Genomic DNA, 10,667 nt, shown 5'->3' with positions numbered 1-10,667 from the left:
TTCAAACTTTTAACGGTTTCATTTAAGTCATTACGCTGTTGTTTGCGAAGTATTAAACTTGTAAATTGCGATGTTTGAAAATTCTGCAAAGATCTATTTTTAAACTGTCGCGTAATTTGATCCGTCAATCAAATCTTACTTTTTAATTGTTTTCTCTCAGATTTTGTTGAGATCACTTTGTGTGTATACACTAAAACAATTATTCTTTTTTTATCTCGGGGAATAGTGGCTTTAGGAATATTTACCCCGATTTCAAAGAATAATTGCTAAATGTTACCGAATATTTTTAAGCTTAATCAGCAGGGGGAATATTCACCTCCAATGCTAGGACTCGTTGGAAACACAGTGTGATTATCACAACTTCCACTAGTGATTGCCACATCATCGATAGCGATATCTCCTTTATATGACGACCCCGCAATTCCTTCAAAGATTACCTATAAATAAAGTACAAACGTAGAAAATGGGAAGTCTTCAAACAGTTGGGGTAAGTCAAATAAGTTGGATCGCGCAAGCAGAAACGGAAATAATATTTTACAGTATTATAGTTTTCCTATATTCCTATTATAGTTTTCCTAGTCACGTTTTTAGTATGTGGCTTTTTGGTCGGTTTTAGCTTTTTGTATTTTATGTTTGTATTACCAAGTTTTTTATATGTACATATTTATTGAGTTGTTTTTAAAATTGAATAATATTACATAGCTGTAATTATTATAGATTTTATTTATGCACGTTCGTATTTTGAACGTGTTTTTTTTAGCTCTTTGACGTAACGTGTTAAAATAAATCATTGATTGATTGATTGATTGATAAAAAGCCATGACTAAAAAAGAGAGGTAATCAACAGAAAGCAAACTAACATTCCGAATTAGATTTATACAAAGTAGTACGTTTCCTGGAAAAAAGGTAGCACACAGGCAATTTCATACTTCATACTTCATACTTCATACATACAACATACTTCATTTGTGCGAGTATCTAATATATCGAGTATACTGATAAATCATAGAAGATTAAAAAAAAACAGAAAACAAACAAAAAACAAAAACAAAAAAAAAAGGAGGTCGGCAAGGTCATATGATAGATAATTTTTATAAAGGCGTCATTTTAAACCGATGATCTCTGAAAATAATGTTTAAAGATTTCCTGCAAATATTATATGAAGATTTTAGCCGCCTGAAATCAAGGAGCATCAGTCGTGATTTTTTGAGAAGCAAACCATATCAAACTTACATTGTTGCGCAAATATATCGTTTTCATTGCTCGTATCTAGTACAAACCCTGGTTCCCAGATACATTGAAAACCAGCTCATTCCCGCTGTAAACATTGAGAGTTTCTATGGTATTACCATACATGTGATAATAGAAAACGAGACATGCTGCTGCACCATTTCCAGATACTGACACTTGAAGTTTTGCGTTGTCACCTTGTCGCCTAGGAGAAGAAGTCTCTATATACATGTAGTATCCTGCAAGAGCATAATGATAATAATAATGATACTGTGAAAGGTGTGAACCCAAGAGTCACTTCAAAAGTAGTTAGGGTGAACGTAGAACAAACGCCACCTACTCGTAGTCAACAGTTACCGGCACTGTACATATAAACGACTTATTGACGGAATTAAGCAAAACTAGCTACGAGAGCACGACTGGACAACTGACAGGTTTATCAGGTCAATAACCAGAGTACAAAACAACGACTGACGTGATACAACTCACTTTGACCCTGAAGATGACTACCGCACAGGTTGTCGAAAATTCGGTCACTGTCAACAACAACAGTCCTATTCAGGGCTACGTTCACCCGGACGATCAAACTCAACCTACTTTTAATATATAGATTTAGCCCGGGCTAAAAGCGAAGCTTCCGTTAATAAATTTATAACTTAAATCAAACAATAAACTTGTAATCCACAAATCAGCTAACTTTAGGACACATTCATGTGAATTTTGAGGGAAAGGCTAGGTGATTTTAGAGAAAAAGAATTGGAAACAGTTTAAGAGTTACACAAATTTTACATCAAGTTAATAGTCTTTATGTACACTCAAAAAAGAGCAATCATCTTTGATGACAGAAGATTAGGCCTGGAAAACAAATTCTACCGAAACAAAATAACCCAGTATGGACGTAGTCTGCTACACAGCCGTTTTCAGTGTCGTCACGCAACGCTCGTCCCCACTAGTGTTAGTGGGGAGGAGCGTTGCGTGACGACTCTAAAAATTGCTGTGTAGCAGAGAAGTATTGACGAGGATTAACGATATTAAAAAAATGAAAAAAAAAAAACTTCCAAAGACATGGGTTTTTAAGGCATCGAAATCTCAAATTCTTTGAGCTGTATGCATGAGTAATTAAAAGGCAACTAAGCATGAAACTGCCGTCATACATTTAGATTAATCAGTTGAAATTTGTTTCTAATACCTGCAAGATAATTCTGCATAAGAGAGTAAAATAAACATGAATTAAAAAACACAAAAACAAACAAACAAAATGGCAATTATCAATAACTGTAAACTGCGGCTAATACATCTTCGTGATGGGATTTTAGGAGCGGTTATAAACGGAGAGGCTTATTACCGGAAATAATATTAATAATAACAAATGCTTCGAAACAAGCTATAGCAGTGCCGATCAAATACGTTTTGCATACAATATGTTTTTGTTTTGTTCATCAAGCTGCAGTTAAACTGAATCCATTTCAATACATTTAGAGATAGGCTTATATCTGGGTTGGAGGGAGGCTGGAAGGGGAAAAATGAGGGACGGGTCGGGCTTATAATTGGGGGAGCTTACAAGCCGCGCTGTGCGGTTTAGTCTAATTGATTTACATCTGCTACATATTTAGAAGACAGAGCCCCTTTAAAATTATTTACAGTATGTATGTATGCATATACAGTATTGCACGTACGTACCGTTCCCAGTAGTGTGATCTGATGAAGGCCCCGTATTAGAAGATGAAGTACTTCCTCTTTGGCGTGTCCAGTCAAATATGTCTGAGGAAGACTGACTCCATCCATAACACAATCCATAGTCAAAGTTACAAGATGCTTGAACAGAAGGTGGCACAGACGTTGCTTGCGCTGTTGGTATAGAGATGGTGCCTTTTTTGTGAACTTATCACGACTTTGTAGTTAAGGCAGTAGCTTTTTCAGACACACACAGTCTTTACAAAAATCATGTTTAAATCGTCCTCATTTCTATGACTAAGGTATGATATGACATTGCTTAATACACAATGTACGCGCTTCAAATTAACATTTATCTAATTATTTATTTACAGCTTTTATATCAGAATGCTCTAAGAAATTGTCGGTACTAAACTAAGTGAAACCCACAAAATATTGTCATAATTGCGAATCTTAATTATTGATCGTCTCGTACGACGTACCTCGTGAGCATATCGCCGATGCATCGTCACTGTGACCGCAGTTGTGGATACCCCATCCGTTGTGCTGACAAAAGATTATAGAACTTTCACTTCCCGAGCATGCGACATTGTCCAGCCAAATTTGACCCCTTCCGGCGCCGAATCGGGCAGACCCTGGGGCACTAACCGCACCAGGAAACCCAAGTTGACGACAAACAATTCGCGCGTCATATATATCCCAGGAGTCATCACAAATAGTTCCCCAGATGTTATTATAATAAACTTCAACTCTTCCTTCCCAGCTTCCGGATCCTCCAACCAGCCGTAAACCTAACAGTGGTAAGAAGAAAAGTTGAAAACACATACAAAAATATTAGTTCCAATGACCTTGCTTAAGAGCTGGTGCATATTTTAAGGGGAGTAGAGAAGGCCGGTATTAAAAGTAATCAGGCCCGTACGATTTTAAAGCGTCCGTAGCATGGCTTAATATCAGACGTAGATTTTCATTAACTCGAATAAGGTAAATATTGACCCTGAATAAGTCTCACACTAAACAGAAAACAACAGACGGAATTTTGGAAAAAAATTGGCATTAAATGCAAAAGATATTGCACACATTTTTACCCAGAAGCAACCCCAATTGGAAACTAGGAGGCGTGACACTTGGCTATAGTTTTTACAAACACAAGCGAGGATTTGAATTCCGAACTGACAAGAGAAAGTCCTCGGGAATACCAAAAACAAATCCGGAAGGAGTTCACGGTGCAGAGCGACATTTGAACTCAAAACCTTTTACCAGGAATTCCGAGTAAAAATGACTTCGCTTGGCTAACTACTCGCCAAGGTGGCATTGAGTTAAACGAAATAAGCTGTATTGACCGTAAAAATGCACTTAGCTTCCCAGGTACAGGAACAGTTAGAAACACTAAATAATCCAATTAGAAAAAAGCTTTAAAATAAGTTGCAAATGGCAATCTGCAGCTATTTACAAGCGTGGTCCATTTGCATTTGGGATGACCGAAAAACAAATCCAGCTATAGTAGACGGAACGGGGCTAAAGCCCAGGGGTGCCGGATGGCATTAGAAGTATTGGCCGCTCGGTCACGCTGTCTCCCATAGAGAAACGACTTTTGTTTTTATTCACCATTTTCACATATACCACAATGCACTTTGTTTACCCTCCAAAATTTGACAGAACCATCTTTTCCAAATTCTCCTGGCCTGGCATTACAGTCGTCCCAAGAGAAATTAAAGACAATGGTTATGCAAAATATTAGGCGGTACACAACCTGCATTATGGTCTATGTGAAAATGGTAAATGGGGAATAACAAGGATTAGTATACACCTATTTCAATTAAGGTTGCTCCCGTGAACCATACTTCATAGCCTGCAGTGCAGTATGGTAAACCCTTTTGGATCCGGAAGTTTAGTCTTGTTCACGTTCATTGACTGAATGGAGACCATTTGTAAAAAGGCGTTCAAGAGAGCTTTCAAGTCAAATGGCTGTTAAAATCAGTCTTAAGCATTAGCGAGCAGAAAAATTTCATTTTTAAAATCTCATAGTAAAAAATCAGAAGCCTCTTCTTTTAATCTTTTAACAACATTAAATGAATAGGGTTTTACCGCCTGATTGAGCTGCGTTTTTGCATCGGCCAGAATGCTGTTATTTCAATATAGCAAATCAACGCTGTTCTTTTTTTTTATTATTCAGTTTTAAAAAAATTGCCTCAAAAATAGATGAACAAGTAATGTTCAGTTATTTATTGTTGTTGAACAAACCTTGAATCTGTTTTCTTTTTAACTCCATCCAAAATTTCCACGTGCACGAGCCAAGCAAACTCGTTGAAAATTTGCAGCATTCGCATATTGCCATAGAGAAAAACCTAACTTCAAATCACTGTCTTAAATTAAAAAGCCTGGGATTCAGTGTTTTGAAATACATTGTCTTAACGTTCTGCTGACATAGCATAGAAGCGTTAGCAGCGTTTGCTCTCTAGGTTTTAGGCTTGTTGCGGGCACATAATTTACTAGTCTTGCTACAATAATGCACCGCGGGCTATGAAACATGGATCATTTATCATTCTTCTCAGAAGCAACCTTAACTGAAATAGGTGTATACAAACTTAGTGATTATTGGTGATTTAAGCAATCTGACTGGTTCGCTGGCTCGGACTATTCAACAATATTCACCTCCTAGCGAGTGGATAATGTGTGAGCTCGGTGTTTTTCCCATTTTTTTAGAGAACGATCTTTTTAAAGTCGACAAAATCCCAGGATTGCCTTTTTCTAAGGCAAGAAAAAACTTGGAAATTGGATATTGCAAATTAAAATCGAAAAGGAGACTTACCCTTCAGACTTTTGTAGAATCCTTTTGCAAGTAAACTGTTTTTTTTTTTGTTGTTGTTTTGTTTTTTGTTTTTTGTTTTTTGTTTTTGTTTTTGTTTTTGTTTTGTTGCCGAAATAAAGTTCAAGGATTGTTAAGAAATGAGAACTTAAAAAGGTAAAAGGATTTATTTTGCGGCCACATTGTTTTTCTACTTTCTGGGGAGAGAGATCATGAAGCAGCTCTTCTAACCCTAAAAGCCCAATGGTTTGCTACCCTAACTTAAAACAACGGAAGTAATGATGAACAATGTTACGTTAATGTTTCCTTTGGCCGGTGAAAAGACACCTTACGAACAGGGAGAGAACAAGGAAATTAAAAAAAAAAAAAATGAAAAAGTCATCTTTTTGTTCATAGATAGCTTTTAGTTTGATAAGAAACCTAAACTAGATTGTTCCTGCCAAAAGCCTTTTATATGTGACAAAAATTAGAAGATCGGTTTTCGATGTCGGTCTTAGACTGCCCTAGTTGTTAACCTGAAATTCGCTAACATTAACTTTCCTCGCGTTCGCAAACGAAGCCGCATGAAGAAATTTGGACCCTTTCCATGAACAGAAAAATTCTTTTTCCTCCACTAGAAGACACTTTCAGGGCAATAGCGAAGCTTGTCGTACTGAAATAATTGAAAAATGAGGGATGGGTTTTCAGGATAACAAACACTTAAGTTCGTTACTCATTTTCGACGGAAATATTTAACATGTGGTATAACTCCAAATTCTCTTCATGCTATTTAAATCACACATTTAGACATTCATTTAAAACATACCTGGGAATTGGCTTGGGTTATTGAAGGAACTCTCTGTAAGACACCATCGAAGTTCAGGAATTTTCATGGCAGGCCGGCGGTAATTGTGTAAACACTTCCAATTTCGAAACGCACAAAAGCAGATATTTACAGCCTAAAGGCTCGTTTTTCGTACTTCTTGTAGGTTTTCCCATTGCAAAGTTCCTTTTTTGAATCAAAGAGTGGGGTAAAAAGGTGAAACTGGGTCAATTTTAGCCATTTTGAAACAGTGAACTCTACCAGCCGGCGACTCTGCGTGACAATCGGTTCCGTGATTGCACGTGACATAACGTACGTTTGAAGAGACGGGACGTCAAAATGACAGTCACGCATCACGGCGTAATCACGCAATTCTTGAAGGGGTAACATTTTCGATACCGACATTACGACCGGTATTTTGAAGAAGAAAAAATCAAACGCGCTAGCATTCTGGTACTCACATTTTATGGAAAAATAAGGACCTTAACAATGGTAATTCGCTAAGGATGACGGAACAGGAAGATGTTTCGTCTTCTTACATTACGATCGAGGAAACTTGGAGCCGTTAAATAAGTTATTTTGGGCACGATTTACTATATTTACCGCACTTCGATGCCTTCATTTGGAGGCTGCCTTCAAGAACCCAAGCCAATTCTCAGGTATGCTTTAGTTGAATGTCTAAATGTGTGAATAAACGAGGAGTGGGAAAATTTGGAGCTATACCACATGAAGAATAATGCCGCAGAAAACAACTACTAAATTAAAGTTTTTGTCACCGTAAAAACCTGTTCTTCGTTTTTTTTTTTAATTATGTTAGTTCAATGAGTCTTGATATTGCTTTGAAAGTATTTTCTAGTGAAAGAAGAAGAGTTGTTCTATTGATGGAAAGTGTCCACATTTCTCCTTGCGAACGTGAGGAGAGTTGATGTTAGCAAATTTCGGGTTGAAAATCCGGCCATTTTGAGACTCCGACCACGAAAACTGATATTCTTACTTTTCTCGAAAATAAAAGACTTTTCGCGAGAACAACTTACATCAGATTACTTATCTACCTAAAAGCTGTTTATGGGCAAAAAATGAAGGGAATTGATTTTTCAACTCTTGCCACTCGAGGGTCGATATTTCCTGACCGTCGCTCTTAAAAGAGAAACAGTGCCATCTCTTATTATTGCAGCACAAGATCAAGCAATAAGAACAAGTTATGTAAAAGCAACAATCGACAGGACACAGACCGATCACAAATGTAGAATGTGCAAACAAAACAACGAGACCATCAGCCATATCGTAAGTGCGTGTCAAAAACAGAGTCAAAAAGAATATAAAGAGACATGGCAACGTAGCTAGAGAAATCCACTGGGACCTGACAGAAAAATTTGGGTTTCAGCGAAATGAGTGGTGGTATGACCACGCTCTTGATCAGTGAGTTATTTTACGGACATGAGAATTTAAGCATCACTGCTCGTCGCCATATTGATGAGCATTATTTTGTTGGCCACTCTTGTCCCTTACATGGTTAAAAGTAGCCAATTTTAAACTTTTCATAACACTAATAAAAAAAAACAAACAAACAAACAAAACAAACAAACAGAGGCATTTCCTCTCTTACGGTTTGTTGTTATGGTAACTTCTGATGGAGTTTTATAAGGCTTCCCCACTGTGTCAATACCAACGACTTCCACAGAATAATTTGTTGACTGAGTGAGTCCGTTGATTTCCGTTGTCAATCGATCTCCATTGACAATCTGATGCAATGTTACACTGTTATTTCTTCTGTTTAAGAAGACAATGTAATGACGAACATTACGGTTAAGAACGTTGGTAAGGTTTGTCCACCGAATCAATATGCTTGAGAAGGTGGTGTTCTCCACTGTTAAATTCCAACCAAAAAGCATTTGAGCTAGATATCGAAAAAATACATACATTAATAAATTAATAAATATACAATAGTCTATCAAGTGTTTGAACAGAAATAGAAATAGAAAGAATGAAATAGTAAAACCCTTAATGATTGGTCCCGAGGAAACAAAATTAACTATTTCAAGAGGGATTAGTCTTAAAAGCGATTTGTTATATAAATTAACTATTTCCCCAGGGATAAGTCCTAAAAGCGATTTGTCTTCAAAGCGATTAATAGGGATTAGTCTTAAAAGCGATTTGTTATATAGCTGAAAATTCATTAAACTTCGCTGTAATGGCGGTGGTCCTGATGTCATAGATTTTGTGATGGTCTCGCTCATAGATTTTAGCACGAAACAGTTTCATTGTTAAATGTCATGCGACCTCGAAGTAACCAATGAGAGAACGCGCTGTTGGGAACAATTTCCTGGTAATAACAATGACTAATAAAAGATATAGAATCGTGCTAAAAAACTTAAGCCTACTTACGACAAGCTTCAAATCGAACCAAGGGAAACTAATGGCCAAGTTTTAAGTGACCAAGCACATTTTAAGAAATGGAGATAAAAGAGACAAACTAATCATGAAGTTGTCGTAATCGTACGTCAATATCTCCATGATAACCGCCTGCTAACCTTCCTTTTCCTCATTTTAAGAAGTGCGCAGCTATATTTTTATGTCACGGCCTTATAAAAAGTTAGAATTGGGATCTACCTGCATAAATGCTTTTTCCCAGTATCAGGTAATCAGCCTTGATATTACTTCTCAAGCGACGGAAGTTGAAACTTGCAGTTATGTTGTGTGAGGCAAAGAACGGAACCTCTACCAACGATCCACGAACAGAGGACCAGCAGCCGCTTCGTTGAAATTTCAGAACCCCATTGCCGTCAAAAATCTTGAGATATTCACTGTGGTAATAAGGACAGAAAACAAAACAGCCCGTTAAGAGAATTTATACCTTTCCATTTATACTTCATGTTCCGTTAGAGAGTAATTATTGAGTCAGTTACCAAGGGACCCCGTTAAGACAACCATCAATGGGCCACACAAATTTGGCCGTATTAACGGGTGACCGTTTTAATAACGAGGGTTTTTTTTTTACAAGGAACTTTATGAACTTTTGGCAAGGTGGCAAAAAAGTGGTCGTAATAACGAGGTGACTGTATTACCGACGTACCGGAAGGCGTGGTTTCAATGTAATCCTTTTTTTTTTTTTTTTGCAGTGAGCAGAGAGGCTTTGTGCCTCGCTTCCATGTCTTAGAAATACACATAATTATAATGTTTCGGATGGCAGGAACGACCCCTTGCTAGCAGCTGGAGAAATGACACAGTATTCAGTCATATGAAGCATAAAACCTTTCATTTCTTTCTGATATTAATTCCATTTTCTTTACAAGATATGAAAGCACGTAGTTCATGACACTGAGCACGCAAAGGAGTCATTCTATGATATTTCATATCCCGTTTTAATGCTCCACTTACTTTTTGATCCTTTGCTACAGATAATAAGAGCTACACCAAACAAAAAAAGGGCTGTTCTTGTAAAGAACTCTTTTTTTTTCCCCTCTAAAATTTAATCATAGTTAATAATTACGGTCCACAACGCATAATGAAATAGTGCTCTGATTCTGATTTGAATTTTAGCATTGAGTTGCATCGGATTTAATAAAGTAGTAATATCAATGAATACCTGCAATAACCAAATTTTATCTCCTGAATTAACACTAGACCAATTGCTTGGGGGATAGCGGCATTGCCGATTGACCAGAAGCAGTACAAGCTGGTGTAATCATAATGTGTCACATTTATACCGCCTGATGATTGGTTGACCACCACCTTGCACGCTGTAACGAACATAATTAGAAGACAGTTTCGAGTCCGCTTTGAAGGCTAAATAACTGAAAACGTTCAGGAAGCACTTTTACGATCTTATTCTTCATCTTAAGTAAGTATATTTAATAAACCGTAAGTACAAGAACAATTCTATGATTTTGTTTCTTATAAATAATTATAGAAAAAAAAAATCACGATGGCATGTTCTTATTTCTAAACTATTGTTAAAGGTGCAACGTTGGTTGGCCACACTCCGCCAAAGTTCATCCGCTGAACAAAGCGTCTCCTGCCCGGAGTCCAGAAAAACACCCTGTTCAGGGGCATAGCCAGCTTCTTGACTAGTTGTAGGCCTGCACTCTCCTCACCGACACTTTGACCTCTTAAGCTCACCCCAAATCGCATAACTTATAACAAAAGGTAAAGTCA

General features: G+C 37.2%; 1 pseudogene; it reads left to right on the top strand.

Moving 5' to 3' along the window:
• The window catches only part of LOC140944407 (uncharacterized), a 4,397-nt pseudogene extending 3,987 nt beyond the window's left edge, over positions 1–410 (top strand).
• Positions 411–10,667: the final 10,257 nt, after the last annotated feature.

Source organism: Porites lutea, chromosome 7, assembly GCF_958299795.1.
Source record: "Porites lutea chromosome 7, jaPorLute2.1, whole genome shotgun sequence".
In the NCBI taxonomy this organism is placed as follows: Eukaryota; Metazoa; Cnidaria; class Anthozoa; order Scleractinia; family Poritidae; genus Porites; species Porites lutea.
Note: the sequence above shows the minus strand (reverse complement) of the source record. Positions and strands in the feature narration are given on the sequence as shown.